Consider the following 27,383-nt stretch of genomic DNA (forward strand, 5'->3'; position numbering starts at 1 on the left):
TGAGCGTGTCTGTGAGAGAGAGAGGGCGAGCGTGTCTGTGAGAGAGAGTGAGCGTGTCTGTGAGAGAGAGAGAGAGTGAGCGTGTCTGTGAGAGAGAGAGAGAGTGAGCGTGTCTGTGAGAGAGAGAGAGTGTGTCTGTGAGAGAGAGAGTGAGTGTGTCTGACAGAGAGTGAGCGTGTCTGTGAGAGAGAGAGGGCGAGCGTGTCTGTGAGAGAGAGAGTGAGCGTGTCTGTGAGAGAGAGTGAGCGTGTCTGTGAGAGAGAGAGTGAGCGTGTCTGTGAGAGAGAGAGTGAGCGTGTCTGTGAGAGAGAGAGGGCGAGCGTGTCTGTGAGAGAGAGTGAGCGTGTCTGTGAGAGAGAGAGAGAGTGAGCGTGTCTGTGAGAGAGAGAGTGAGCGTGTCTGTGAGAGAGAGAGAGTGTGTCTGTGAGAGAGAGAGTGAGTGTGTCTGACAGAGAGTGAGTGTGTCTCTGAGAGAGAGAGTGTTTGTCTGAGAGAGAGAGTGATCGTGTCTGTGAGAGTGAGCGTGTCTGTGAGAGAGAGTGCGCACGACTGTGAGAGAGACAGCGAGCGTGTCTGTGAGAGAAAGTGAGAGTGTGTCTGTGAGAGACAGTGAGCGTGTCTGTGAGAGAGATGGTGAGCGTGTCTGTGAGAGAGAGAGTGAGCGTTTCTGTGAGAGAGAGAGAGCGTGTCTGTGAGAGAGAGAGACAGAGTGTCTGTGAGAGAGAGAGAGCGAGCGGGTCTGTGAGAGAGAGTGAGCGTGCCTGTGAGGGAGAGTGAGCGTGTCTGAGAGAGCGAGCGTGTCTGTGAGAGAGAGAGACAGAGTGTCTGTGAGAGAGAGAGAGTGAGCATGTCAATGAGAGAGTGTGAGCGTGTCTGTGAGAGAGAGTGAGCGTGTCTGTGAGAGAGAGTGAGCGTGTCTGTGAGAGAGAGAGTGAGCATTTCTGTGAGAGAGAGAGGGCGAGCGTGTCTGTGAGAGAGAGAGGGCGAGCGTGTCTGTGAGAGAGAGAGTGAGCATGTCTGTGAGAGAGAGAGAGCGAGCGTGTCTCAGAGAGAGAGTGAGCGTGTCTGTGAGAGAGCGAGTGAACGTGTCTGAGAGAGCGAGCGTGTTTATGAGAGAGAGCAATTGTGTCAGTGAGAGAAAGAGAGTGAGCATGTCTGTGAGAGGGAGAGTGTGTCTGTGAGAGAGAGAGTGAGCGTGTCTGAGAGAGAGAGTGAGCATGTCTGTGAGAGAGAGAGTGAGCATGTCTGTGAGAGAGAGAGCAAGCGTGTCTGTGAGAGAAAGAGAGAGTGTGTCTGTGAGAGAGAGTGAGCATGTCTGAGAGAGAGAGAGTGAGCGTGTCTGTGAGAGAGAGTGTGAGCGTGTCTGTGAGAGAGAGTGTGAGCGTGTCTGTGAGAGTGAGCGTGTCTGTGAGAGAGGGAGTGAGCATGTCTGTGAGAGAGAGAGAGTCAGAGTGTCTGTGAGAGAGAGAGAGTGAGCGTGTCTGTGAGAGAGAGAGAGAGCGAGGGTGTCTGTGAGAGAGAGAGCGAGCGTGTCTGTGAGAGAGAGAGTGAGCGTGTCTGTGAGAGAGAGAGTGAGCGTGACTGTGAGAGAGAGAGAGAGTGAGTGTGACTGTGAGAGAGAGAGTGAGCATGTCTGTGAGAGAGTGAGAGCGTGTCTGTGAGAGAGAGTGAGCGTGTCTGTGAGAGAGAGAGTGTGTCTGTGAGAGAGAGAGAGAGTGTGTCTGTGTGTGAGAAAGAGTGGGCGTGTCTGTGTGAGAGAGAGTGAGCGTGTCTGTGAGAGAGAGAGAGAGTGAGCTTGTCTGTGTGAGAGAGAGTGAGAGTGTCTGTGAGAGAGAGAGTGAGCGTGTCTGTGAGAGAGAGAGAGTGAACATGTCTGTGAGGGAGAGAGAGAATGAGCGTGTCGGTGAGAGAGAGAGTGAGCGTGTCTGTGGGAGAGAGAGAGTGAGCGTGTCTGGAAGAGAGAGAGTGAGCGTGTCTGAGAGAGAGAGTGAGCGTGTCTGTGAGAGAGAGCGAGCGAGCGCGTCTGAGAGAGAGAGAGCGAGGGTGTCTGTGAGAGAGTGAGCGTGTCTGGGAGAGAGAGAGTGAGCATGTCTGAGAGAGAGAGAGTGAGCGTGTCTGTGTGAGAGAGAGAGTGAGCGTGTCTGTGAGAGAGAGAGCGAGGGTGTCTGTGAGAGAGAGAGCGAGCGTGTCTGTGAGAGAGAGTGAGCGTGTCTGTGAGAGAGAGTGAGCGTGTCTGAGAGAGAGAGAGTGAGTGTGACTGTGAGAGAGAGTGAGCGTGACTGTAAGAGAGAGAGAGAATGAGTGTGACTGTGAGAGAGAGAGAGAGTGAGCATGTCTGTGAGAGAGAGAGTGAGCGTGTCTGTGAGAGAGAGAGTGAGTGTGTCTGACAGAGAGTGAGTGTGTCTCTGAGAGAGAGAGTGTTTGTCTGAGAGAGAGAGAGTGATCGTGTCTGTGAGAGTGAGCGTGTCTGTGAGAGAGAGTGCGCATGACTGTGAGAGAGACAGCGAGCGTGTCTGTGAGAGAAAGTGAGAGTGTGTCTGTGAGAGAGAGTGAGCGTGTCTGTGAGAGAGATGGTGAGCATGTCTGTGAGAGAGAGAGTGAGCGTGTCTGTGAGAGAGAGAGAGCGCGTGTCTGTGAGAGAGAGAGACAGAGTGTCTGTGAGAGAGAGAGAGCGAGCGGGTCTGTGAGAGAGAGTGAGCGTGCCTGTGAGGGAGAGTGAGCGTGTCTGAGAGAGCGAGCGTGTCTGTGAGAGAGAGTGAGTGTGTCTGTGAGAGAGAGAGTGAGCATTTCTGTGAGAGAGAGAGGGCGAGCGTGTCTGTGAGAGAGAGAGAGCGAGCGTGTCTCTGAGAGAGAGTGAGCGTGTCTGTGAGAGAGAGAGTGAACGTGTCTGAGAGAGAGAGTGAGCATGTCTGTGAGAGAGAGAGCAAGCGTGTCTGTGAGAGAAAGAGAGAGTGTGTCTGTGAGAGAAAGTGAGCGTGTCTGAGAGAGAGAGAGTGAGCATGTCAGTGAGAGAGAGAGTGAGCGTGTCTGTGAGAGAGAGAGTGAGCGTGGCTGAGAGAGAGAGTGAGCATGTCTGTGAGAGAGAGAGCAAGCGTGTCTGTGAGAGAAAGAGAGAGTGTGTCTGTGAGAGAAAGTGAGCGTGTCTGAGAGAGAGAGAGTGAGCATGTCAGTGAGAGAGAGAGTGAGCGTGTCTGTGAGAGAGAGAGAGAGCGAGCGGGTCTGTGAGAGAGAGTGAGCATGCCTGTGAGGGAGAGTGAGCGTGTCTGTGAGAGAGAGTGAGTGTGTCTGTGAGAGAGAGAGTGAGCGTGTCAGTGAGAGAGAGAGTGAGCGTGTCTGAGAGAGAGAGGGCGAGCGTGTCTCTGAGAGAGAGAGAGTGAGCGTGTCTCTGAGAGAGAGTGAGCGTGCCTGTGAGAGAGAGAGGTTGAGCGGGTCTGTGAGAGAGAGAGTGAGCGTGTCTGTGAGAGAGAGAGTGAGCGTGTCTGTGAGAGAGACGGAGATTGAGCGCGCCTGTGAGAGAGTGAGCGTGTCTGTGAGAGAGGGAGAGTGAGCGTGTCTGTGAGAGAGAGTGAGCGTGTCTGTGAGAGAGAGTGAGTGTGTCTGTGAGAGAGAGAGAGTGTGTCTGTGCGAGAGAGAGTGAGGGTGTCTGTGAGAGAGAGTGAGTGTGTCTGTGAGAGAGAGAGTGAGCATGTCTGTGAGAGAGAGCGAGCGTGTCTGTGAGAGAAAGTGATCGTGTGTCTGTGAAAGAGAGTGAGCTTGTCTGTGAGAGAGAGAGAATGAGCGTGTCTGTGAGAGAGAGAGTGAGCGTGTCTGTGAGAGAGAGTGTGAGCGTGTCTGTGAGAGAGAGAGAGAGCGTGTCTCTGAGAGAGAGAGAGTGTCTGTGAGAGAGAGAGAGCGGGTCTGTGAGGGAGAGTGAGCGTGTCTGTGAGAGAGAGTGAGCGTGTCTGTGAGAGAGAGTGAGCGTGTCTGTGAGAGAGAGAGTGAGCGTGTCTGTGAGAGAGAGAGTGAGCGTGTCTGTGAGAGAGAGAGGGCGAGCGTGTCTGTGAGAGAGAGAGTGAGCGTGTCTGTGAGAGAGAGTGAGCGTGTCTGTGAGAGAGAGAGTGAGCGTGTCTGTGAGAGAGAGAGTGAGCGTGTCTGTGAGAGAGAGAGGGCGAGCGTGTCTGTGAGAGAGAGTGAGCGTGTCTGTGAGAGAGAGAGAGAGTGAGCGTGTCTGTGAGAGAGAGAGAGAGAGTGAGCGTGTCTGTGAGAGAGAGAGAGTGTGTCTGTGAGAGAGAGAGTGAGTGTGTCTGACAGAGAGTGAGTGTGTCTCTGAGAGAGAGAGTGTTTGTCTGAGAGAGAGAGTGATCGTGTCTGTGAGAGTGAGTGCGCACGACTGTGAGAGAGACAGCGAGCGTGTCTGTGAGAGAAAGTGAGAGTGTGTCTGTGAGAGACAGTGAGCGTGTCTGTGAGAGAGATGGTGAGCGTGTCTGTGAGAGAGAGAGTGAGCGTTTCTGTGAGAGAGAGAGAGCGTGTCTGTGAGAGAGAGAGACAGAGTGTCTGTGAGAGAGAGAGAGCGAGCGGGTCTGTGAGAGAGAGTGAGCGTGCCTGTGAGGGAGAGTGAGCGTGTCTGAGAGAGCGAGCGTGTCTGTGAGAGAGAGAGACAGAGTGTCTGTGAGAGAGAGAGAGTGAGCATGTCAATGAGAGAGTGTGAGCGTGTCTGTGAGAGAGAGTGAGCGTGTCTGTGAGAGAGAGTGAGCGTGTCTGTGAGAGAGAGAGTGAGCATTTCTGTGAGAGAGAGAGGGCGAGCGTGTCTGTGAGAGAGAGAGGGCGAGCGTGTCTGTGAGAGAGAGAGGGCGAGCGTGTCTGTGAGAGAGAGAGTGAGCGTGTCTGTGAGAGAGAGAGAGCGAGCGTGTCTCTGAGAGAGAGTGTCCGTGTCTGTGAGAGAGAGAGTGAGTGTGTCTGTGAGAGAGAGAGTGTGAGTGTGTCTGTGAGAGAGACAGAGAGCGAGCGTGTCTGAGAGAGAGTGAGCATGTCTGAGAGAGAGAGAGTGAGCGTGTCTGTGGGAGAGAGAGAGAGTGAGCGTGTCTGTGTGAGAAAGAGAGTTAGCATGTCTGTGAGAGAGAGAGTGAGCTTGTCTGTGAGAGAGAGTGAGTGTGTCTGTGAGAGACAGTGAGTGTGTCTGTCAAAGATAGTGAGTGTGTCCGTGAGAGTGAGTGAGTGTGTCTGTGAGAGAGAGTGAGGGTGTCTGTGAGAGAGCGAGCATGTCTGTGAGAGAGAGAGAGTCAGCGTGTCTGTGAGAGAGAGAGAGTGAGCGTGTCTGTGAGAGAGAGAGAGAGAGGGTGTCTGTGAGAGAGAGAGCGAGCGTGTCTGTGAGAGAGAGAGTGAGCGTGTCTGTGAGAGAGAGAGTGAGCGTGTCTGTGACAGCGAGGATGTCTGTGAGAGAGAGAGAGAGTGAGCGTGACTGTGAGAGAGAGAGAGAGTGAGCGTGTCTGTGAGAGAGAGTGAGCCTGTCTGTGAGAGCAAGTGAGGGTGTCTGTGAGAGAGCGAGCATGTCTGTGAGAGAGAGAGAGTCACCGGGTCTGTGAGAGAGAGAGAGTGAGCGTGTCTGTGAGAGAGAGAGAGAGAGAGAGGGTGTCTGTGACAGAGAGAGCGAGCGTGTCTGTGAGAGAGAGAGTGAGCGTGTCTGTGAGGGAGAGAGTGATTGTGTCTGTGAGAGAGAGAGAGAGCGAGCGTGTCTGAGAGAGAGTGAGCGTGTCTGTGAGAGAGAGAGAGAGTGTGTCTGTGAGAGAGACAGAGAGTGAGAGAGACAGAGAGTGAGCGTGACTGTGAGAGAGAGAGAGAGAGAGAGCGTGTCTGTGAGAGAGAGAGAGAGTGTCTGTGAGAGAGAGAGTGAGTGTGTCTGTGAGGGAGAGAGAGAGAGTGAGCGTGTCTGTGAGAGAGTGAGTGTGTCTGGGAGATAGAGAGCGAGCGTGTCTGAGAGAGAGAGAGTGAGCGTGTCTGTGAGAGAGAGAGAGTGAGCGTGTCTGTGAGAGAGGGAGAGTGAGCGTGTCTGTGAGAGAGAGTGAGCGTGTCTGTGAGGGAGAGAGTGATTGTGTCTGTGAGAGAGAGAGAGAGCGAGCGTGTCTGAGAGAGAGAGAGTGAGCGTGTCTGTGAGAGAGAGAGAGCGTGTCTGTGAGAGCGTGAGAGTGAGCGTGTCTGTGAGAGAGAGTGAGCGTGTCTGTGAGAGAGTGAGAGTGAGCGTGTCTGTGAGAGAGAGAGAGTGAGCGTGTCTGTGTGAGAGAGTGAGCGTGTCTGTGAGAGAGAGAGTGAGCGTCTCTGTGACAGCGAGGATGTCTGTGAGAGAGAGAGAGAGTGAGCGTGACTGTGAGAGAGAGAGAGAGTGAGCGTGTCTGTGAGAGAGAGTGAGCCTGTCTGTGAGAGCAAGTGAGGGTGTCTGTGAGAGAGCGAGCATGTCTGTGAGAGAGAGAGAGTCAGCGGGTCTGTGAGAGAGAGAGAGTGAGCGTGTCTGTGAGAGAGAGAGAGAGAGAGAGGGTGTCTGTGAGAGAGAGAGCGAGCGTGTCTGTGAGAGAGAGAGTGAGCGTGTCTGTGAGGGAGAGAGTGATTGTGTCTGTGAGAGAGAGAGCGAGCGTGTCTGAGAGAGAGCGAGCGTGTCTGTGAGAGAGAGCGTGTCTGTGAGAGCGTGAGTGTGAGCGTGTCTGTGAGAGAGAGAGAGTGAGCGTGTCTGTGAGAGAGTGAGAGTGAGCGTGTCTGTGAGAGAGAGAGAGAGTGAGCATGTCTGTGAGAGAGTGAGCGTGTCAGTGAGAGAGAGAGTGAGCGTGTCTGTGAGAGAGAGAGTGAGCGTGTGTGTGAGAGTGAGGATGTCTGTGAGAGAGAGAGAGAGACTCAGCGTGACTGTGAGAGAGAGAGAATGAGCGTGTCTGTGAGAGAGAGTGAGCGTGTCTGTGACAGAGAGTGAGGGTGTCTGTGAGAGAGCGAGAGAGTGAGCGTGTCTGTGAGAGAGTGAGAGTGTGTCTGTGAGAGAGACAGAGAGTGAGCGTGTCTGAGAGAGAGAGTGCGCGTGTCTGTGAGAGAGAGAGAGCGAGCGTGTCTGAGAGAGAGTGAGCATGTCTGAGAGAGAGAGAGTGAGCGTGTCTGTGGGAGAGAGAGAGAGTGAGCGTGTCTGTGTGAGAAAGAGAGTTAGCATGTCTGTGAGAGAGAGAGAGTGAGCTTGTCAGTGAGAGAGAGTGAGTGTGTCTGTGAGAGACAGTGAGTGTGTCTGTCAAAGATAGTGAGTGTGTCCGTGAGAGTGAGTGAGTGTGTCTGTGAGAGAGAGTGAGGGTGTCTGTGAGAGAGCGAGCATGTCTGTGAGAGAGAGAGAGTCAGCGTGTCTGTGAGAGAGAGAGAGTGAGCGTGTCTGTGAGAGAGAGAGAGTGTCTGTGAGAGAGAGAGCGAGCGTGTCTGTGAGAGAGAGAGTGAGCGTGTCTGTGAGAGAGAGAGTGAGCGTGTCTGTGAGAGCGAGGATGTCTGTGAGAGAGAGAGAGAGTGAGCGTGACTGTGACAGAGAGATAGAGTGAGCGTGTCTGTGAGAGAGAGTGAGCCTGTCTGTGAGAGAGAGTGAGGGTGTCTGTGAGAGAGCGAGCATGTCTGTGAGAGAGAGAGAGTCAGCGGGTCTGTGAGAGAGAGAGAGAGAGAGAGGGTGTCTGTGACAGAGAGAGCGAGCGTGTCTGTGAGAGAGAGAGAGTCAGCGTGTCTGTGAGAGAGAGAGAGTGAACGTGTCTGTGAGAGAGAGAGAGAGAGGGTGTCTGTGAGAGAGAGAGCGAGCGTGTCTGTGAGAGAGAGAGTGAGCGTGACTGTGAGAGAGAGAGAGAGTGAGTGTGTCTGTGAGAGAGAGTGAGCCTGTCTGTGAGAGCAAGTGAGGGTGTCTGTGAGAGAGAGAGAGTCAGCGGGTCTGTGAGAGAGAGAGAGTGAGCGTGTCTGTGAGAGAGAGAGAGAGAGGGTGTCTGTGACAGAGAGAGCGAGCGTGTCTGTGAGAGAGAGAGTGAGCGTGTCTGTGAGAGAGAGAGTGAGTGTGTCTGTGAGGGAGAGAGTGATTGTGTCTGTGAGAGAGAGAGAGAGCGAGCGTGTCTGAGAGAGAGTGAGCGTGTCTGTGAGAGAGAGCGTGTCTGTGAGAGCGTGAGTGTGAGCGTGTCTGTGAGAGAGAGAGAGTGAGCGTGTCTGTGAGAGAGTGCGAGTGAGCGTGTCTGTAAGAGAGAGAGAGAGTGAGCATGTCTGTGAGAGAGTGAGCGTGTCTGTGAGAGAGAGAGTGAGCGTGTCTGTGAGAGAGAGAGTGAGCGTGTGTGTGAGAGTGAGGATGTCTGTGAGAGAGAGAGAGACTGAGCGTGACTGTGAGAGAGAGAGAGAATGAGCGTGTCTGTGAGAGAGAGTGAGCGTGTCTGTGAGAGAGAGTGAGGGTGTCTGTGAGAGAGCGAGCATGTCTGTGAGAGAGAGAGAGTCAGCGGGTCTGTGAGAGAGAGAGAGTGAGCGTGTCTGTGAGAGAGAGAGAGAGCGAGGGTGTCTGTGAGAGAGAGAGTGAGCGTGTCTGTGAGAGAGAGAGCGAGCGTGTCTGTGAGAGAGAGAGAGAGTGTGTCTGTGAGAGAGACAGAGAGTGAGAGAGACAGAGAGTGAGCGTGACTGTGAGAGAGAGAGAGAGAGAGCGTGTCTGTGAGAGAGAGAGAGAGTGTCTGTGAGAGAGAGAGTGAGTGTGTCTGTGAGGGAGAGAGAGAGAGTGAGCGTGTCTGTGAGAGAGTGAGTGTGTCTGGGAGATAGAGAGCGAGCGTGTCTGAGAGAGAGAGAGTGAGCGTGTCTGTGAGAGAGAGAGAGTGAGCGTGTCTGTGAGAGAGGGAGAGTGAGCGTGTCTGTGAGAGAGAGTGAGCGTGTCTGTGAGGGAGAGAGTGATTGTGTCTGTGAGAGAGAGAGAGAGCGAGCGTGTCTGAGAGAGAGAGAGTGAGCGTGTCTGTGAGAGAGAGAGAGCGTGTCTGTGAGAGCGTGAGAGTGAGCGTGTCTGTGAGAGAGAGTGAGCGTGTCTGTGAGAGAGTGAGAGTGAGCGTGTCTGTGAGAGAGAGAGAGTGAGCGTGTCTGTGTGAGAGAGTGAGCGTGTCTGTGAGAGAGAGAGTGAGCGTCTCTGTGACAGCGAGGATGTCTGTGAGAGAGAGAGAGAGTGAGCGTGACTGTGAGAGAGAGAGAGAGTGAGCGTGTCTGTGAGAGAGAGTGAGCCTGTCTGTGAGAGCAAGTGAGGGTGTCTGTGAGAGAGCGAGCATGTCTGTGAGAGAGAGAGAGTCAGCGGGTCTGTGAGAGAGAGAGAGTGAGCGTGTCTGTGAGAGAGAGAGAGAGAGAGAGGGTGTCTGTGAGAGAGAGAGCGAGCGTGTCTGTGAGAGAGAGAGTGAGCGTGTCTGTGAGGGAGAGAGTGATTGTGTCTGTGAGAGAGAGAGCGAGCGTGTCTGAGAGAGAGCGAGCGTGTCTGTGAGAGAGAGCGTGTCTGTGAGAGCGTGAGTGTGAGCGTGTCTGTGAGAGAGAGAGAGTGAGCGTGTCTGTGAGAGAGTGAGAGTGAGCGTGTCTGTGAGAGAGAGAGAGAGAGTGAGCATGTCTGTGAGAGAGTGAGCGTGTCAGTGAGAGAGAGAGTGAGCGTGTCTGTGAGAGAGAGAGTGAGCGTGTGTGTGAGAGTGAGGATGTCTGTGAGAGAGAGAGAGAGACTCAGCGTGACTGTGAGAGAGAGAGAATGAGCGTGTCTGTGAGAGAGAGTGAGCGTGTCTGTGACAGAGAGTGAGGGTGTCTGTGAGAGAGCGAGAGAGTGAGCGTGTCTGTGAGAGAGTGAGAGTGTGTCTGTGAGAGAGACAGAGAGTGAGCGTGTCTGAGAGAGAGAGTGCGCGTGTCTGTGAGAGAGAGAGAGCGAGCGTGTCTGAGAGAGAGTGAGCATGTCTGAGAGAGAGAGAGTGAGCGTGTCTGTGGGAGAGAGAGAGAGTGAGCGTGTCTGTGTGAGAAAGAGAGTTAGCATGTCTGTGAGAGAGAGAGAGTGAGCTTGTCAGTGAGAGAGAGTGAGTGTGTCTGTGAGAGACAGTGAGTGTGTCTGTCAAAGATAGTGAGTGTGTCCGTGAGAGTGAGTGAGTGTGTCTGTGAGAGAGAGTGAGGGTGTCTGTGAGAGAGCGAGCATGTCTGTGAGAGAGAGAGAGTCAGCGTGTCTGTGAGAGAGAGAGAGTGAGCGTGTCTGTGAGAGAGAGAGAGAGAGAGTGTCTGTGAGAGAGAGAGCGAGCGTGTCTGTGAGAGAGAGAGTGAGCGTGTCTGTGAGAGAGAGAGTGAGCGTGTCTGTGAGAGCGAGGATGTCTGTGAGAGAGAGAGAGAGTGAGCGTGACTGTGAGAGAGAGATAGAGTGAGCGTGTCTGTGAGAGAGAGTGAGCCTGTCTGTGAGAGAGAGTGAGGGTGTCTGTGAGAGAGCGAGCATGTCTGTGAGAGAGAGAGAGTCAGCGGGTCTGTGAGAGAGAGAGAGAGTGAGCGTGTCTGTGAGAGAGAGAGAGAGAGGGTGTCTGTGACAGAGAGAGCGAGCGTGTCTGTGAGAGAGAGAGAGTCAGCGTGTCTGTGAGAGAGAGAGAGTGAACGTGTCTGTGAGAGAGAGAGAGAGAGGGTGTCTGTGAGAGAGAGAGCGAGCGTGTCTGTGAGAGAGAGAGTGAGCGTGACTGTGAGAGAGAGAGAGAGTGAGTGTGTCTGTGAGAGAGAGTGAGCCTGTCTGTGAGAGCAAGTGAGGGTGTCTGTGAGAGAGAGAGAGTCAGCGGGTCTGTGAGAGAGAGAGAGTGAGCGTGTCTGTGAGAGAGAGAGAGAGAGGGTGTCTGTGACAGAGAGAGCGAGCGTGTCTGTGAGAGAGAGAGTGAGCGTGTCTGTGAGAGAGAGAGTGAGTGTGTCTGTGAGGGAGAGAGTGATTGTGTCTGTGAGAGAGAGAGAGAGCGAGCGTGTCTGAGAGAGAGAGAGTGAGTGTGTCTGTGAGGGAGAGAGTGATTGTGTCTGTGAGAGAGAGAGAGAGCGAGCGTGTCTGAGAGAGAGTGAGCGTGTCTGTGAGAGAGAGCGTGTCTGTGAGAGCGTGAGTGTGAGCGTGTCTGTGAGAGAGAGAGAGTGAGCGTGTCTGTGAGAGAGTGCGAGTGAGCGTGTCTGTAAGAGAGAGAGAGAGTGAGCATGTCTGTGAGAGAGTGAGCGTGTCTGTGAGAGAGAGAGTGAGCGTGTCTGTGAGAGAGAGAGTGAGCGTGTGTGTGAGAGTGAGGATGTCTGTGAGAGAGAGAGAGACTGAGCGTGACTGTGAGAGAGAGAGAATGAGCGTGTCTGTGAGAGAGAGTGAGCGTGTCTGTGAGAGAGAGTGAGGGTGTCTGTGAGAGAGCGAGCATGTCTGTGAGAGAGAGAGAGTCAGCGGGTCTGTGAGAGAGAGAGAGTGAGCGTGTCTGTGAGAGAGAGAGAGAGCGAGGGTGTCTGTGAGAGAGAGAGTGAGCGTGTCTGTGAGAGAGAGAGCGAGCGTGTCTGTGAGAGAGAGAGAGAGTGTGTCTGTGAGAGAGACAGAGAGTGAGAGAGACAGAGAGTGAGCGTGACTGTGAGAGAGAGAGAGAGAGAGCGTGTCTGTGAGAGAGAGAGAGAGTGTCTGTGAGAGAGAGAGTGAGTGTGTCTGTGAGGGAGAGAGAGAGAGTGAGCGTGTCTGTGAGAGAGTGAGTGTGTCTGGGAGATAGAGAGCGAGCGTGTCTGAGAGAGAGAGAGTGAGCGTGTCTGTGAGAGAGAGAGAGTGAGCGTGTCTGTGAGAGAGGGAGAGTGAGCGTGTCTGTGAGAGAGAGTGAGCGTGTCTGTGAGGGAGAGAGTGATTGTGTCTGTGAGAGAGAGAGAGAGCGAGCGTGTCTGAGAGAGAGAGAGTGAGCGTGTCTGTGAGAGAGAGAGAGCGTGTCTGTGAGAGCGTGAGAGTGAGCGTGTCTGTGAGAGAGAGTGAGCGTGTCTGTGAGAGAGTGAGAGTGAGCGTGTCTGTGAGAGAGAGAGAGTGAGCGTGTCTGTGTGAGAGAGTGAGCGTGTCTGTGAGAGAGAGAGTGAGCGTCTCTGTGACAGCGAGGATGTCTGTGAGAGAGAGAGAGAGTGAGCGTGACTGTGAGAGAGAGAGAGAGTGAGCGTGTCTGTGAGAGAGAGTGAGCCTGTCTGTGAGAGCAAGTGAGGGTGTCTGTGAGAGAGCGAGCATGTCTGTGAGAGAGAGAGAGTCAGCGGGTCTGTGAGAGAGAGAGAGTGAGCGTGTCTGTGAGAGAGAGAGAGAGAGAGGGTGTCTGTGAGAGAGAGAGCGAGCGTGTCTGTGAGAGAGAGAGTGAGCGTGTCTGTGAGGGAGAGAGTGATTGTGTCTGTGAGAGAGAGAGCGAGCGTGTCTGAGAGAGAGCGAGCGTGTCTGTGAGAGAGAGCGTGTCTGTGAGAGCGTGAGTGTGAGCGTGTCTGTGAGAGAGAGAGAGTGAGCGTGTCTGTGAGAGAGTGAGAGTGAGCGTGTCTGTGAGAGAGAGAGAGAGAGTGAGCATGTCTGTGAGAGAGTGAGCGTGTCAGTGAGAGAGAGAGTGAGCGTGTCTGTGAGAGAGAGAGTGAGCGTGTGTGTGAGAGTGAGGATGTCTGTGAGAGAGAGAGAGAGACTCAGCGTGACTGTGAGAGAGAGAGAATGAGCGTGTCTGTGAGAGAGAGTGAGCGTGTCTGTGACAGAGAGTGAGGGTGTCTGTGAGAGAGCGAGAGAGTGAGCGTGTCTGTGAGAGAGTGAGAGTGTGTCTGTGAGAGAGACAGAGAGTGAGCGTGTCTGAGAGAGAGAGTGCGCGTGTCTGTGAGAGAGAGAGAGCGAGCGTGTCTGAGAGAGAGTGAGCATGTCTGAGAGAGAGAGAGTGAGCGTGTCTGTGGGAGAGAGAGAGAGTGAGCGTGTCTGTGTGAGAAAGAGAGTTAGCATGTCTGTGAGAGAGAGAGAGTGAGCTTGTCAGTGAGAGAGAGTGAGTGTGTCTGTGAGAGACAGTGAGTGTGTCTGTCAAAGATAGTGAGTGTGTCCGTGAGAGTGAGTGAGTGTGTCTGTGAGAGAGAGTGAGGGTGTCTGTGAGAGAGCGAGCATGTCTGTGAGAGAGAGAGAGTCAGCGTGTCTGTGAGAGAGAGAGAGTGAGCGTGTCTGTGAGAGAGAGAGAGAGAGAGTGTCTGTGAGAGAGAGAGCGAGCGTGTCTGTGAGAGAGAGAGTGAGCGTGTCTGTGAGAGAGAGAGTGAGCGTGTCTGTGAGAGCGAGGATGTCTGTGAGAGAGAGAGAGAGTGAGCGTGACTGTGAGAGAGAGATAGAGTGAGCGTGTCTGTGAGAGAGAGTGAGCCTGTCTGTGAGAGAGAGTGAGGGTGTCTGTGAGAGAGCGAGCATGTCTGTGAGAGAGAGAGAGTCAGCGGGTCTGTGAGAGAGAGAGAGTGAGCGTGTCTGTGAGAGAGAGAGAGAGAGGGTGTCTGTGACAGAGAGAGCGAGCGTGTCTGTGAGAGAGAGAGAGTCAGCGTGTCTGTGAGAGAGAGAGAGTGAACGTGTCTGTGAGAGAGAGAGAGAGAGGGTGTCTGTGAGAGAGAGAGCGAGCGTGTCTGTGAGAGAGAGAGTGAGCGTGACTGTGAGAGAGAGAGAGAGTGAGTGTGTCTGTGAGAGAGAGTGAGCCTGTCTGTGAGAGCAAGTGAGGGTGTCTGTGAGAGAGAGAGAGTCAGCGGGTCTGTGAGAGAGAGAGAGTGAGCGTGTCTGTGAGAGAGAGAGAGAGAGGGTGTCTGTGACAGAGAGAGCGAGCGTGTCTGTGAGAGAGAGAGTGAGCGTGTCTGTGAGAGAGAGAGTGAGTGTGTCTGTGAGGGAGAGAGTGATTGTGTCTGTGAGAGAGAGAGAGAGCGAGCGTGTCTGAGAGAGAGTGAGCGTGTCTGTGAGAGAGAGCGTGTCTGTGAGAGCGTGAGTGTGAGCGTGTCTGTGAGAGAGAGAGAGTGAGCGTGTCTGTGAGAGAGTGCGAGTGAGCGTGTCTGTAAGAGAGAGAGAGAGTGAGCATGTCTGTGAGAGAGTGAGCGTGTCTGTGAGAGAGAGAGTGAGCGTGTCTGTGAGAGAGAGAGTGACCGTGTGTGTGAGAGTGAGGATGTCTGTGAGAGAGAGAGAGACTGAGCGTGACTGTGAGAGAGAGAGAGAATGAGCGTGTCTGTGAGAGAGAGTGAGCGTGTCTGTGAGAGAGAGTGAGGGTGTCTGTGAGAGAGCGAGCATGTCTGTGAGAGAGAGAGAGTCAGCGGGTCTGTGAGAGAGAGAGAGTGAGCGTGTCTGTGAGAGAGAGAGAGAGAGAGCGAGGGTGTCTGTGAGAGACAGAGTGAGCGTGTCTGTGAGAGAGAGAGCGAGCGTATCTGCGAGAGAGAGAGCGTATCTGTGAGAGAGAGAGTGAGCGTGTCTGTGAGAGAGAGAGAGAGAGTGTGTCTGTGAGAGCGACAGAGACTGAGCGTGTCTGTGAGAGAGAGAGAGAGTGAGCGTGTCTGTGAGAGAGTGAGAGTGTGTCTGTGATAGAGACAGAGAGTGAGCGTGTCTGAGAGAGAGAGTGCGCGTGTCTGTGAGAGAGAGAGAGCGAGCGTGTCTGAGAGAGAGTGAGCATGTCTGAGAGAGAGAGAGTGAGCGTGTCTGTGGGAGAGAGAGAGAGTGAGCGTGTCTGTGGGAGAGAGAGAGAGTGAGCGTGTCTGTGTGAGAAAGAGAGTTAGCATGTCTGTGTGAGAGAGAGAGTTAGCATGTCTGTGAGAGAGAGTGAGCTTGTCTGTGAGAGAGAGTGAGTGTGTCTGTGAGAGACAGTGAGTGTGTCTGTCAAAGATAGTGAGTGTGTCCGTGAGAGTGTGAGTGTGTCTGTGAGAGAGAGTGAGGGTGTCTGTGAGAGAGCGAGCATGTCTGAGAGAGAGAGAGAGTCAGCGTGTCTGTGAGAGAGAGAGAGTGAGTGTGTCTGTGAGAGAGAGAGAGAGAGAGTGTCTGTGAGAGAGAGAGCGAGCGTGTCTGTGAGAGAGAGAGAGTGAGCTTGTCTGTGTGAGAGAGAGTGAGTGTGTCTGTGAGAGAGAGAGAGTGTTTCTGTGTGTGAGAGAGAGTGAGTGTGTCTGTGTGAGAGAGAGTGAGTGTGTCTGTGGGAGAGAGAGAGCGTGTCTGAGAGAGAGAGAGAGTGAGCGTGTCTGTGAGGGAGAGAGTGATTGTGTCTGTGAGAGAGAGAGAGAGCGAGCGTGTCTGAGAGAGAGTGAGCGTGTCTGTGAGAGAGAGCGTGTCTGTGAGAGCGTGAGTGTGAGCGTGTCTGTGAGAGAGAGAGAGTGAGCGTGTCTGTGAGAGAGTGAGAGTGAGCGTGTCTGTGAGAGAGAGAGTGAGCATGTCTGTGAGAGAGTGAGCGTGTCTGTGAGAGAGAGAGTGAGCGTGTCTGTGAGAGAGAGAGTGAGCGTGCGTGTGAGAGTGAGGATGTCTGTGAGAGAGAGAGAGACTGAGCGTGACTGTGAGAGAGAGAGAGAATAAGCGTGTCTGTGAGAGAGAGTGAGCGTGTCTGTGAGAGAGAGTGGGGGTGTCTGTGAGAGAGCGAGCATGTCTGTGAGAGAGAGAGTCAGCGGGTATGTGAGAGAGAGAGAGTGAGCGTGTCTGTGAGAGAGAGAGAGCGAGGGTGTCTGTGAGAGAGAGAGTGAGCGTGTCTGTGAGAGAGAGAGCGAGCGTGTCTGCGAGAGAGAGAGCGTATCTGTGAGAGAGAGACAGAGTTTGTCTGTGAGAGAGAGACAGAGTGTGTCTGTGAGAGCGACAGAGAGTGAGCGTGTCTGTGAGAGAGAGAGAGAGTGAGCGTGTCTGTGAGAGAGTGAGAGTGTGTCTGTGAGAGAGACAGAGAGTGAGCGTGTCTGAGAGAGAGAGTGCGCGTGTCTGTGAGAGAGAGAGTGAGCTTGTCTGTGAGAGAGAGTGAGTGTGTCTGTGAGAGACAGTGAGTGTGTCTGTCAAAGATAGTGAGTGTGTCCGTGAGAGTGAGTGAGTGTGTCTGTGAGAGAGAGTGAGGGTGTCTGTGAGAGAGCGAGCATGTCTGTGAGAGAGAGAGAGTCAACGTGTCTGTGAGAGAGAGAGAGTGAGCGTGTCCGTGAGAGAGAGAGAGAGAGGGTGTCTGTGAGAGAGAGAGCGAGCGTGTCTGTGAGAGAGAGAGTGAGCGTGTCTGTGAGAGAGAGAGTGGGCGTGTCTGTGAGAGCGAGGATGTCTGTGAGAGAGAGAGAGAGTGAGCGTGACTGTGAGAGAGAGAGAGAGAGAGTGAGCGTGTCTGTGAGAGAGAGTGAGCGTGTCTGTGAGAGCAAGTGAGGGTGTCTGTGAGAGAGCGAGCATGTCTGTGAGAGAGAGACAGAGTCAGCGGGTCTGTGAGAGAGAGAAAGTGAGCGTGTCTGTGAGAGAGAGAGAGAGAGGGTGTCTGTGAGAGAGAGAGCGAGCGTGTCTGTGAGAGAGAGAGTGAGCGTGTCTGTGAGGGAGAGAGTGATTGTGTCTGTGAGAGAGAGAGAGAGCGAGCGTGTCTGAGAGAGAGTGAGCGTGTCTGTGAGAGAGAGCGTGTCTGTGAGAGCGTGAGTGTGAGCGTGTCTGTGAGAGAGAGAGAGTGAGCGTGTCTGTGAGAGAGTGCGAGTGAGCGTGTCTGTAAGAGAGAGAGAGAGTGAGCATGTCTGTGAGAGAGCGTGTCTGTGAGAGAGAGAGTGAGCGTGTCTGTGAGAGAGAGAGTGAGCGTGTGTGTGAGAGTGAGGATGTCTGTGAGAGAGAGAGAGACTGAGCGTGACTGTGAGAGAGAGAGAGAATGAGCGTGTCTGTGAGAGAGAGTGAGCGTGTCTGTGAGAGAGAGTGAGGGTGTCTGTGAGAGAGTGAGCATGTCTGTGAGAGAGAGAGAGAGAGCGAGGGTGTCTGTGAGAGAGAGAGTGAGCTTGTCTGTGAGAGAGAAAGCGAGCGTGTCTGCGAGAGAGAGAGCGTATCTGTGAGAGAGAGAGCGAGCGTGTCTGTGAGAGAGAGAGAGTGTGTCTGTGAGAGAGACAGAGAGTGAGCGTGTCTGAGAGAGAGTGAGTGTGTCTGTGAGAGAGAGAGTGTGAGAGTGTGTCTGTGAGAGAGACAGAGAGTGAGCGTGTCTGAGAGAGAGAGAGAGTGAGTGTGTCTGTGAGAGAGAGAGTGAGTGTGTCTGTGAGAGAGAGAGTGTGAGAGTGTGTCTGTGAGAGAGACAGAGAGTGAGCGTGTCTGAGAGAGAGAGAGTGAGCGTGTCTGAGAGAGAGACTGCGCGTGTCTGTGAGAGAGAGAGCGAGCGTGTCTGAGAGAGAGTGAGCATGTCTGAGAGAGAGAGAGTGAGCGTGTCTGTGGGAGAGAGAGAGAGTGAGCGTGTCTGTGTGAGAAAGAGAGTTAGCATGTCTGTGAGAGAGAGAGAGTGAGCTTGTCTGTGAGAGACAGTGAGTGTGTCTGTCAAAGATAGTGAGTGTGTCCGTGAGAGTGAGTGAGTGTGTCTGTGAGAGAGAGTGAGGGTGTCTGTGATAGAGCGAGCATGTCTGTGAGAGAGAGAGAGTCAGCGTGTCTGTGAGAGAGAGAGAGTGAGCGTGTCTGCGAGAGAGAGAGCGAGGGTGTCTGTGAGAGAGAGAGCGAGCGTGTCTGTGAGAGAGAGAGTGAGCGTGTCTGTGAGAGAGAGAGTGAGCATGTCTGAGAGAGAGAGAGCGAGCATGTCTGTGAGAGAGAGAGAGTCAGCGTGTCTGTGAGAGAGAGAGAGTGAGCGTGTCTGTGAGAGAGAGAGAGAGAGAGTGTCTGTGAGAGAGAGAGCGAGCGTGTCTGTGAGAGAGAGAGTGAGCGTGTCTGTGAGAGAGAGAGTGAGCGTGTCTGTGAGAGCGAGGATGTCTGTGAGAGAGAGAGAGAGTGAGCGTGACTGTGAGAGAGAGATAGAGTGAGCGTGTCTGTGAGAGAGAGTGAGCCTGTCTGTGAGAGAGAGTGAGGGTGTCTGTGAGAGAGCGAGCATGTCTGTGAGAGAGAGAGAGTCAGCGGGTCTGTGAGAGAGAGAGAGTGAGCGTGTCTGTGAGAGAGAGAGAGAGAGGGTGTCTGTGACAGAGAGAGCGAGCGTGTCTGTGAGAGAGAGAGAGTCAGCGTGTCTGTGAGAGAGAGAGAGTGAACGTGTCTGTGAGAGAGAGAGAGAGAGGGTGTCTGTGAGAGAGAGAGCGAGCGTGTCTGTGAGAGAGAGAGTGAGCGTGACTGTGAGAGAGAGAGAGAGTGAGTGTGTCTGTGAGAGAGAGTGAGCCTGTCTGTGAGAGCAAGTGAGGGTGTCTGTGAGAGAGAGAGAGTCAGCGGGTCTGTGAGAGAGAGAGAGTGAGCGTGTCTGTGAGAGAGAGAGAGAGAGGGTGTCTGTGACAGAGAGAGCGAGCGTGTCTGTGAGAGAGAGAGTGAGCGTGTCTGTGAGAGAGAGAGTGAGTGTGTCTGTGAGGGAGAGAGTGATTGTGTCTGTGAGAGAGAGAGAGAGCGAGCGTGTCTGAGAGAGAGTGAGCGTGTCTGTGAGAGAGAGCGTGTCTGTGAGAGCGTGAGTGTGAGCGTGTCTGTGAGAGAGAGAGAGTGAGCGTGTCTGTGAGAGAGTGCGAGTGAGCGTGTCTGTAAGAGAGAGAGAGAGTGAGCATGTCTGTGAGAGAGTGAGCGTGTCTGTGAGAGAGAGAGTGAGCGTGTCTGTGAGAGAGAGAGTGACCGTGTGTGTGAGAGTGAGGATGTCTGTGAGAGAGAGAGAGACTGAGCGTGACTGTGAGAGAGAGAGAGAATGAGCGTGTCTGTGAGAGAGAGTGAGCGTGTCTGTGAGAGAGAGTGAGGGTGTCTGTGAGAGAGCGAGCATGTCTGTGAGAGAGAGAGAGTCAGCGGGTCTGTGAGAGAGAGAGAGTGAGCGTGTCTGTGAGAGAGAGAGAGAGAGAGCGAGGGTGTCTGTGAGAGACAGAGTGAGCGTGTCTGTGAGAGAGAGAGCGAGCGTATCTGCGAGAGAGAGAGCGTATCTGTGAGAGAGAGAGTGAGCGTGTCTGTGAGAGAGAGAGAGAGAGTGTGTCTGTGAGAGCGACAGAGACTGAGCGTGTCTGTGAGAGAGAGAGAGAGTGAGCGTGTCTGTGAGAGAGTGAGAGTGTGTCTGTGATAGAGACAGAGAGTGAGCGTGTCTGAGAGAGAGAGTGCGCGTGTCTGTGAGAGAGAGAGAGCGAGCGTGTCTGAGAGAGAGTGAGCATGTCTGAGAGAGAGAGAGTGAGCGTGTCTGTGGGAGAGAGAGAGAGTGAGCGTGTCTGTGGGAGAGAGAGAGAGTGAGCGTGTCTGTGTGAGAAAGAGAGTTAGCATGTCTGTGTGAGAGAGAGAGTTAGCATGTCTGTGAGAGAGAGTGAGCTTGTCTGTGAGAGAGAGTGAGTGTGTCTGTGAGAGACAGTGAGTGTGTCTGTCAAAGATAGTGAGTGTGTCCGTGAGAGTGTGAGTGTGTCTGTGAGAGAGAGTGAGGGTGTCTGTGAGAGAGCGAGCATGTCTGAGAGAGAGAGAGAGTCAGCGTGTCTGTGAGAGAGAGAGAGTGAGTGTGTCTGTGAGAGAGAGAGAGAGAGAGTGTCTGTGAGAGAGAGAGCGAGCGTGTCTGTGAGAGAGAGAGAGTGAGCTTGTCTGTGTGAGAGAGAGTGAGTGTGTCTGTGAGAGAGAGAGAGTGTTTCTGTGTGTGAGAGAGAGTGAGTGTGTCTGTGTGAGAGAGAGTGAGTGTGTCTGTGGGAGAGAGAGAGCGTGTCTGAGAGAGAGAGAGAGTGAGCGTGTCTGTGAGGGAGAGAGTGATTGTGTCTGTGAGAGAGAGAGAGAGCGAGCGTGTCTGAGAGAGAGTGAGCGTGTCTGTGAGAGAGAGCGTGTCTGTGAGAGCGTGAGTGTGAGCGTGTCTGTGAGAGAGAGAGAGTGAGCGTGTCTGTGAGAGAGTGAGAGTGAGCGTGTCTGTGAGAGAGAGAGTGAGCATGTCTGTGAGAGAGTGAGCGTGTCTGTGAGAGAGAGAGTGAGCGTGTCTGTGAGAGAGAGAGTGAGCGTGCGTGTGAGAGTGAGGATGTCTGTGAGAGAGAGAGAGACTGAGCGTGACTGTGAGAGAGAGAGAGAATAAGCGTGTCTGTGAGAGAGAGTGAGCGTGTCTGTGAGAGAGAGTGGGGGTGTCTGTGAGAGAGCGAGCATGTCTGTGAGAGAGAGAGTCAGCGGGTATGTGAGAGAGAGAGAGTGAGCGTGTCTGTGAGAGAGAGAGAGCGAGGGTGTCTGTGAGAGAGAGAGTGAGCGTGTCTGTGAGAGAGAGAGCGAGCGTGTCTGCGAGAGAGAGAGCGTATCTGTGAGAGAGAGACAGAGTTTGTCTGTGAGAGAGAGACAGAGTGTGTCTGTGAGAGCGACAGAGAGTGAGCGTGTCTGTGAGAGAGAGAGAGAGTGAGCGTGTCTGTGAGAGAGTGAGAGTGTGTCTGTGAGAGAGACAGAGAGTGAGCGTGTCTGAGAGAGAGAGTGCGCGTGTCTGTGAGAGAGAGAGTGAGCTTGTCTGTGAGAGAGAGTGAGTGTGTCTGTGAGAGACAGTGAGTGTGTCTGTCAAAGATAGTGAGTGTGTCCGTGAGAGTGAGTGAGTGTGTCTGTGAGAGAGAGTGAGGGTGTCTGTGAGAGAGCGAGCATGTCTGTGAGAGAGAGAGAGTCAACGTGTCTGTGAGAGAGAGAGAGTGAGCGTGTCCGTGAGAGAGAGAGAGAGAGGGTGTCTGTGAGAGAGAGAGCGAGCGTGTCTGTGAGAGAGAGAGTGAGCGTGTCTGTGAGAGAGAGAGTGGGCGTGTCTGTGAGAGCGAGGATGTCTGTGAGAGAGAGAGAGAGTGAGCGTGACTGTGAGAGAGAGAGAGAGAGAGTGAGCGTGTCTGTGAGAGAGAGTGAGCGTGTCTGTGAGAGCAAGTGAGGGTGTCTGTGAGAGAGCGAGCATGTCTGTGAGAGAGAGACAGAGTCAGCGGGTCTGTGAGAGAGAGAAAGTGAGCGTGTCTGTGAGAGAGAGAGAGAGAGGGTGTCTGTGAGAGAGAGAGCGAGCGTGTCTGTGAGAGAGAGAGTGAGCGTGTCTGTGAGGGAGAGAGTGATTGTGTCTGTGAGAGAGAGAGAGAGCGAGCGTGTCTGAGAGAGAGTGAGCGTGTCTGTGAGAGAGAGCGTGTCTGTGAGAGCGTGAGTGTGAGCGTGTCTGTGAGAGAGAGAGAGTGAGCGTGTCTGTGAGAGAGTGCGAGTGAGCGTGTCTGTAAGAGAGAGAGAGAGTGAGCATGTCTGTGAGAGAGCGTGTCTGTGAGAGAGAGAGTGAGCGTGTCTGTGAGAGAGAGAGTGAGCGTGTGTGTGAGAGTGAGGATGTCTGTGAGAGAGAGAGAGACTGAGCGTGACTGTGAGAGAGAGAGAGAATGAGCGTGTCTGTGAGAGAGAGTGAGCGTGTCTGTGAGAGAGAGTGAGGGTGTCTGTGAGAGAGTGAGCATGTCTGTGAGAGAGAGAGAGAGAGCGAGGGTGTCTGTGAGAGAGAGAGTGAGCTTGTCTGTGAGAGAGAAAGCGAGCGTGTCTGCGAGAGAGAGAGCGTATCTGTGAGAGAGAGAGCGAGCGTGTCTGTGAGAGAGAGAGAGTGTGTCTGTGAGAGAGACAGAGAGTGAGCGTGTCTGAGAGAGAGTGAGTGTGTCTGTGAGAGAGAGAGTGTGAGAGTGTGTCTGTGAGAGAGACAGAGAGTGAGCGTGTCTGAGAGAGAGAGAGAGTGAGTGTGTCTGTGAGAGAGAGAGTGAGTGTGTCTGTGAGAGAGAGAGTGTGAGAGTGTGTCTGTGAGAGAGACAGAGAGTGAGCGTGTCTGAGAGAGAGAGAGTGAGCGTGTCTGAGAGAGAGACTGCGCGTGTCTGTGAGAGAGAGAGCGAGCGTGTCTGAGAGAGAGTGAGCATGTCTGAGAGAGAGAGAGTGAGCGTGTCTGTGGGAGAGAGAGAGAGTGAGCGTGTCTGTGTGAGAAAGAGAGTTAGCATGTCTGTGAGAGAGAGAGAGTGAGCTTGTCTGTGAGAGACAGTGAGTGTGTCTGTCAAAGATAGTGAGTGTGTCCGTGAGAGTGAGTGAGTGTGTCTGTGAGAGAGAGTGAGGGTGTCTGTGATAGAGCGAGCATGTCTGTGAGAGAGAGAGAGTCAGCGTGTCTGTGAGAGAGAGAGAGTGAGCGTGTCTGCGAGAGAGAGAGCGAGGGTGTCTGTGAGAGAGAGAGCGAGCGTGTCTGTGAGAGAGAGAGTGAGCGTGTCTGTGAGAGAGAGAGTGAGCGTGTCTGTGAGAGAGAGAGTGAGCGTGTGTGTGAGAGTGAGGATGTCTGTGAGAGAGAGAGAGACTGAGCGTGACTGTGAGAGAGAGAGAGAATGAGCGTGTCTGTGAGAGAGAGTGAGCGTGTCTGTGAGAGAGAGTGAGGGTGTCTGTGAGAGAGTGAGCGTGTCTGTGAGAGAGCGAGCGTGTCTGCGAGAGAGCGTATCTGTGAGAGAGAGAGCGAGCGTGTCTGTGAGAGAGAGAGTGTGTCTGTGAGAGCGACAGAGAGTGACCGTGTCTGTGAGAGAGAGAGTGAGTGTGTCTGTGAGAGAGAGAGTGTGAGTGTGTCTGTGAGAGAGACAGAGAGCGAGCGTGTCTGAGAGAGAGTGAGCATGTCTGAGAGAGAGAGAGTGAGCGTGTCTGTGGGAGAGAGAGAGAGTGAGCGTGTCTGTGTGAGAAAGAGAGTTAGCATGTCTGTGAGAGAGAGAGAGTGAGCTTGTCTGTGAGAGAGAGTGAGTGTGTCTGTGAGAGACAGTGAGTGTGTCTGTCAAAGATAGTGAGTGTGTCCGTGAGAGTGAGTGAGTGTGTCTGTGAGAGAGAGTGAGGGTGTCTGTGAGAGAGCGAGCATGTCTGTGAGAGAGAGAGAGTCAGCGTGTCTGTGAGAGAGAGAGAGTCAGCGTGTCTGTGAGAGAGAGTGAGCGTGTCTGTGAGAGAGAGAGCGAGGGTGTCTGTGAGAGAGAGAGCGAGCGTGTCTGTGAGAGAGAGAGTGAGCGTGTCTGTGAGAGAGAGAGTGAGCGTGACTGTGAGAGAGAGAGAGAGTGTGACTGTGAGAGAGAGAGTGAGCATGTCTGTGAGAGAGAGAGAGCATGTCTGTGAGAGAGAGAGAGCATGTCTGTGAGAGAGAGGATGTCTGTGAGAGAGAGAGTGAGCGTGTCTGTGAGAGAGAGAGAGTGAGCATGTCTGTGAGGGAGAGAGAGAATGCGTGTGTCGGTGAGAGAGAGAGTGAGCGTGTCTGTGGGAGAGAGAGAGTGAGCGTGTCTGTGAGAGAGAGAGCGTGTCTGTGAGAGAGAGAGTGAGCATGTCTGGGAGAGAGCGAGCGTGTCTGAGAGAGAGAGTGAGCGTGTCTGTGAGAGAGAGAGAGTGATTGTGTCTGTGAGAGAGAGAGAGAGCGAGCGTGTCTGAGAGAGAGGGAGTGAGCGTGTCTGTGAGAGAGAGAGAGCGTGTCTGTGAGAGCGTGAGAGTGTGCGTGTCTGTGAGAGAGAGAGTGTGTCTGTGAGAGAGAGAGTGAGCGTGTCTGTGAGAGAGAGAGTGAGTGTGTCTGTGAGAGAGAGAGAGAGTGTGTCTGTGTGTGAGAGAGAGTGTGTCTGTGTGAGAGAGAGTGAGCTTGTCTGTGTGAGAGAGAGTGAGTGTGTCTGTGAGAGAGAGAGAGAGCGAGCGTGTCCGAGAGAGAGAGAGTGAGCGTGTCTGTGAGAGAGAGAGTGAGCGTGTCTGTGAGAGAGAGAGTGAGTGTGTCTGTGAGAGAGAGAGAGAGTGTGTCTGTGTGTGAGAGAGAGTGAGTGTGTCTGTGTGAGAGAGAGTGAGTGTGTCTGTGGGAGAGAGAGAGCGTGTCTGAGAGAGAGAGAGAGTGAGCTTGTCTGTGAGAGACAGTGAGTGTGTCTGTCAAAGATAGTGAGTGTGTCCGTGAGAGTGAGTGAGTGTGTCTGTGAGAGAGAGTGAGGGTGTCTGTGAGAGAGAGTGAGGGTGTCTGTGAGAGAGAGAGAGTCAGCGTGTCTGTGAGAGAGAGAGAGTGAGCGTGTCTGCGAGAGAGAGAGCGAGGGTGTCTGTGAGAGAGAGAGCGAGCGTGTCTGTGAGAGAGAGAGTGAGCATGTCTGTGAGAGAGAGAGTGAGCGTGTGTGTGAGAGTGAGGATGTCTGTGAGAGAGAGAGAGACTGAGCGTGTCTGTGAGAGAGAGTGAGCCTGTCTGTGAGAGAGAGAGTGAGCGTGTCTGTGTGAGAGAGAGAGTGAGCGTGTCTGTGAGAGAGTGAGCGTGTCTGTGAGAGCGAGGATGTCTGTGAGAGAGAGAGAGAGTGAGCGTGACTGTGAGAGAGAGAGAGAGTGAGCGTGTCTGTGAGACAGAGTGAGCCTGTCTGTGAGAGCAAGTGAGGGTGTCTGTGAGAGAGCGAGCATGTCTGTGAGAGAGAGAGAGTCAGCGGGTCTGTGAAAGAGAGAGAGTGAGCGTGTCTGTGAGAGAGAGAGAGAGGGTGTCTGTGACAGAGAGAGCGAGCGTGTCTGTGAGAGAGAGAGAGTCAGCGTGTCTGTGAGAGAGAGAGAGTGAGCGTGTCTGTGAGAGAGAGAGAGTCAGCGGGTCTGTGAGAGAGAGAGAGTGAGCGTGTCTGTGAGAGAGAGAGAGAGGGTGTCTGTGACAGAGAGAGCGAGCGTGTCTGTGAGAGAGAGAGAGTCAGCGTGTCTGTGAGAGAGAGAGAGTGAGCGTGTCTGTGAGAGAGAGAGAGAGAGAGTGTCTGTGAGAGAGAGTGAGCGTGTCTGTGAGAGCGAGGATGTCTGTGAGAGAGAGAGAGAGTGAGCGTGTCTGTGAGAGCGAGGATATCTGTGAGAGAGAGAGAAAGCGAGCGTGTCTGTGAGAGAGAGAGTGAGCGTGTCTGTGAGAGAGAGAGTGAGCGTGTCTGTGAGAGCGAGGATGTCTGTGAGAGAGAGAGAGAGTGAGCGTGACTGTGAGAGAGAGAGAGAGTGAGCGTGTCTGTGAGAGAGAGTGAGCCTGTCTGTGAGAGCAAGTGAGGGTGTCTGTGAGAGAGCGAGCATGTCTGTGAGAGAGAGAGAGTCAGCGGGTCTGTGAGAGAGAGAGAGTGAGCGTGTCTGTGAGAGAGAGAGAGAGGGTGTCTGTGAGAGAGAGAGTGAGCGTGTCTGTGAGGGAGAGAGTGAGCGTGTCTGTGAGGGAGAGAGTGATTGTGTCTGTGAGAGAGAGAGAGAGCGAGCGTGTCTGAGAGAGAGTGAGCGTGTCTGTGACAGAGAGCGTGTCTGTGAGAGCGTGAGTGTGAGCGTGTCTGTGAGAGAGAGAGAGTGAGCGTGTCTGTGAGAGAGTGAGAGTGAGCGTGTCTGTGAGAGAGAGAGTGAGCATGTCTGTGAGAGAGTGAGCATGTCTGTGAGAGAGAGAGTGAGCGTGTCTGTGAGAGAGAGAGTGAGCGTGTGTGTGAGAGTGAGGATGTCTGTGAGAGAGAGAGAGACTGAGCGTGACTGTGTGAGAGAGAGAGAATGAGCGTGTCTGTGAGAGAGAGTGAGCGTGTCTGTGAGAGAGAGAGAGAATGAGCGTGTCTGTGAGAGAGAGTGAGCGTGTCTGTGAGAGAGACTGAGGGTGTCTGTGAGAGAGCGAGCATGTCTGTGAGAGAGAGAGAGTCAGCGGGTCTGTGAGAGAGAGAGAGTGAGCGTGTCTGTGAGAGAGAGAGAGAGAGCGAGGGTGTCTGTGAGAGAGAGAGTGAGCGTGTCTGTGAGAGAGAGAGAGAGAGCGAGGGTGTCTGTGAGAGAGAGAGAGTGAGCGTGTCTGTGAGAGAGAGAGCGAGCGTGTCTGCGAGAGAGAGAGCGTATCTGTGAGAGAGAGCGAGCGTGTCTGTGAGAGAGAGAGAGAGTGTGTCTGTGAGAGCGACAGAGAGTGAGCGTGTCTGTGAGAGAGAGAGAGAGTGAGCGTGTCTGTGAGAGAGAGAGAGTGAGAGTGTGTCTGTGAGAGAGACAGAGAGTGAGCGTGTCTGTGAGAGAGAGAGTGAGCGTGTCTGGGAGAGAGAGAGCGAGCGTGTCTGAGAGAGAGAGTGAGCGTTTCTGTGAGAGAGAGTGATTGTGTCTGTGAGAGAGAGAGAGAGCGAGCGTGTCTGAGAGAGAGAGAGTGGGCGTGTCTGTGAGAGAGAGAGAGCGTGTCTGTGAGAGCGTGAGAGTGTGCGTGTCTGTGAGAGAGAGAGTGAGCGTGTCTGTGAGAGAGTGAGTGAGCGTGTCTGTGAGAGAGTGAGAGCGTGTCTGTGAGAGAGAGTGAGAGTGTCTGTGAGAGAGAGAGTGAGCGTGTCTGTGAGAGAGAGAGTGAGTGTGTCTGTGAGAGAGAGAGAGTGTGTCTGTGTGTGAGAGAGAGTGAGTGTGTCTGTGTGAGAGAGAGTGAGCGTGTCTGTGAGAGAGAGAGAGTGAGCTTGTCTGTGTGAGAGAGAGTGAGTGTGTCTGTGAGAGAGAGTGTTTCTGTGTGTGAGAGAGAGTGAGTGTGTCTGTGTGAGAGAGAGTGAGTGTGTCTGTGGGAGAGAGAGAGCGTGTCTGAGAGAGAGAGAGAGTGAGCGTGTCTGTGAGGGAGAGAGTGATTGTGTCTGTGAGAGAGAGAGAGAGCGAGCGTGTCTGAGAGAGAGTGAGCGTGTCTGTGAGAGAGAGCGTGTCTGTGAGAGCGTGAGTGTGAGCGTGTCTGTGAGAGAGAGAGAGTGAGCGTGTCTGTGAGAGAGTGAGAGTGAGCGTGTCTGTGAGAGAGAGAGTGAGCATGTCTGTGAGAGAGTGAGCGTGTCTGTGAGAGAGAGAGTGAGCGTGTCTGTGAGAGAGAGAGTGAGCGTGCGTGTGAGAGTGAGGATGTCTGTGAGAGAGAGAGAGACTGAGCGTGACTGTGAGAGAGAGAGAGAATAAGCGTGTCTGTGAGAGAGAGTGAGCGTGTCTGTGAGAGAGAGTGAGGGTGTCTGTGAGAGAGCGAGCATGTCTGAGAGAGAGAGTCAGCGGGTATGTGAGAGAGAGAGAGTGAGCGTGTCTGTGAGAGAGAGAGAGAGAGCGAGGGTGTCTGTGAGAGAGAGAGTGAGCGTGTCTGTGAGAGAGAGAGCGAGCGTGTCTGCGAGAGAGAGAGCGTATCTGTGAGAGAGAGACAGAGTGTGTCTGTGAGAGAGAGACAGAGTGTGTCTGTGAGAGCGACAGAGAGTGAGCGTGTCTGTGAGAGAGAGAGAGAGTGAGCGTGTCTGTGAGAGAGTGAGAGTGTGTCTGTGAGAGAGACAGAGAGTGAGCGTGTCTGAGAGAGAGAGTGCGCGTGTCTGTGAGAGAGAGAGAGCGAGCGTGTCTGAGAGAGAGTGAGCATGTCTGAGAGAGAGAGAGTTAGCATGTCTGTGAGAGAGAGAGAGTGAGCTTGTCTGTGAGAGAGAGTGAGTGTGTCTGTGAGAGACAGTGAGTGTGTCTGTCAAAGATAGTGAGTGTGTCC

The sequence above is a fragment of the Mustelus asterias genome, chromosome 3, assembly GCF_964213995.1.
Source record: "Mustelus asterias chromosome 3, sMusAst1.hap1.1, whole genome shotgun sequence".
NCBI classification, from domain to species: domain Eukaryota; kingdom Metazoa; phylum Chordata; class Chondrichthyes; order Carcharhiniformes; family Triakidae; genus Mustelus; species Mustelus asterias.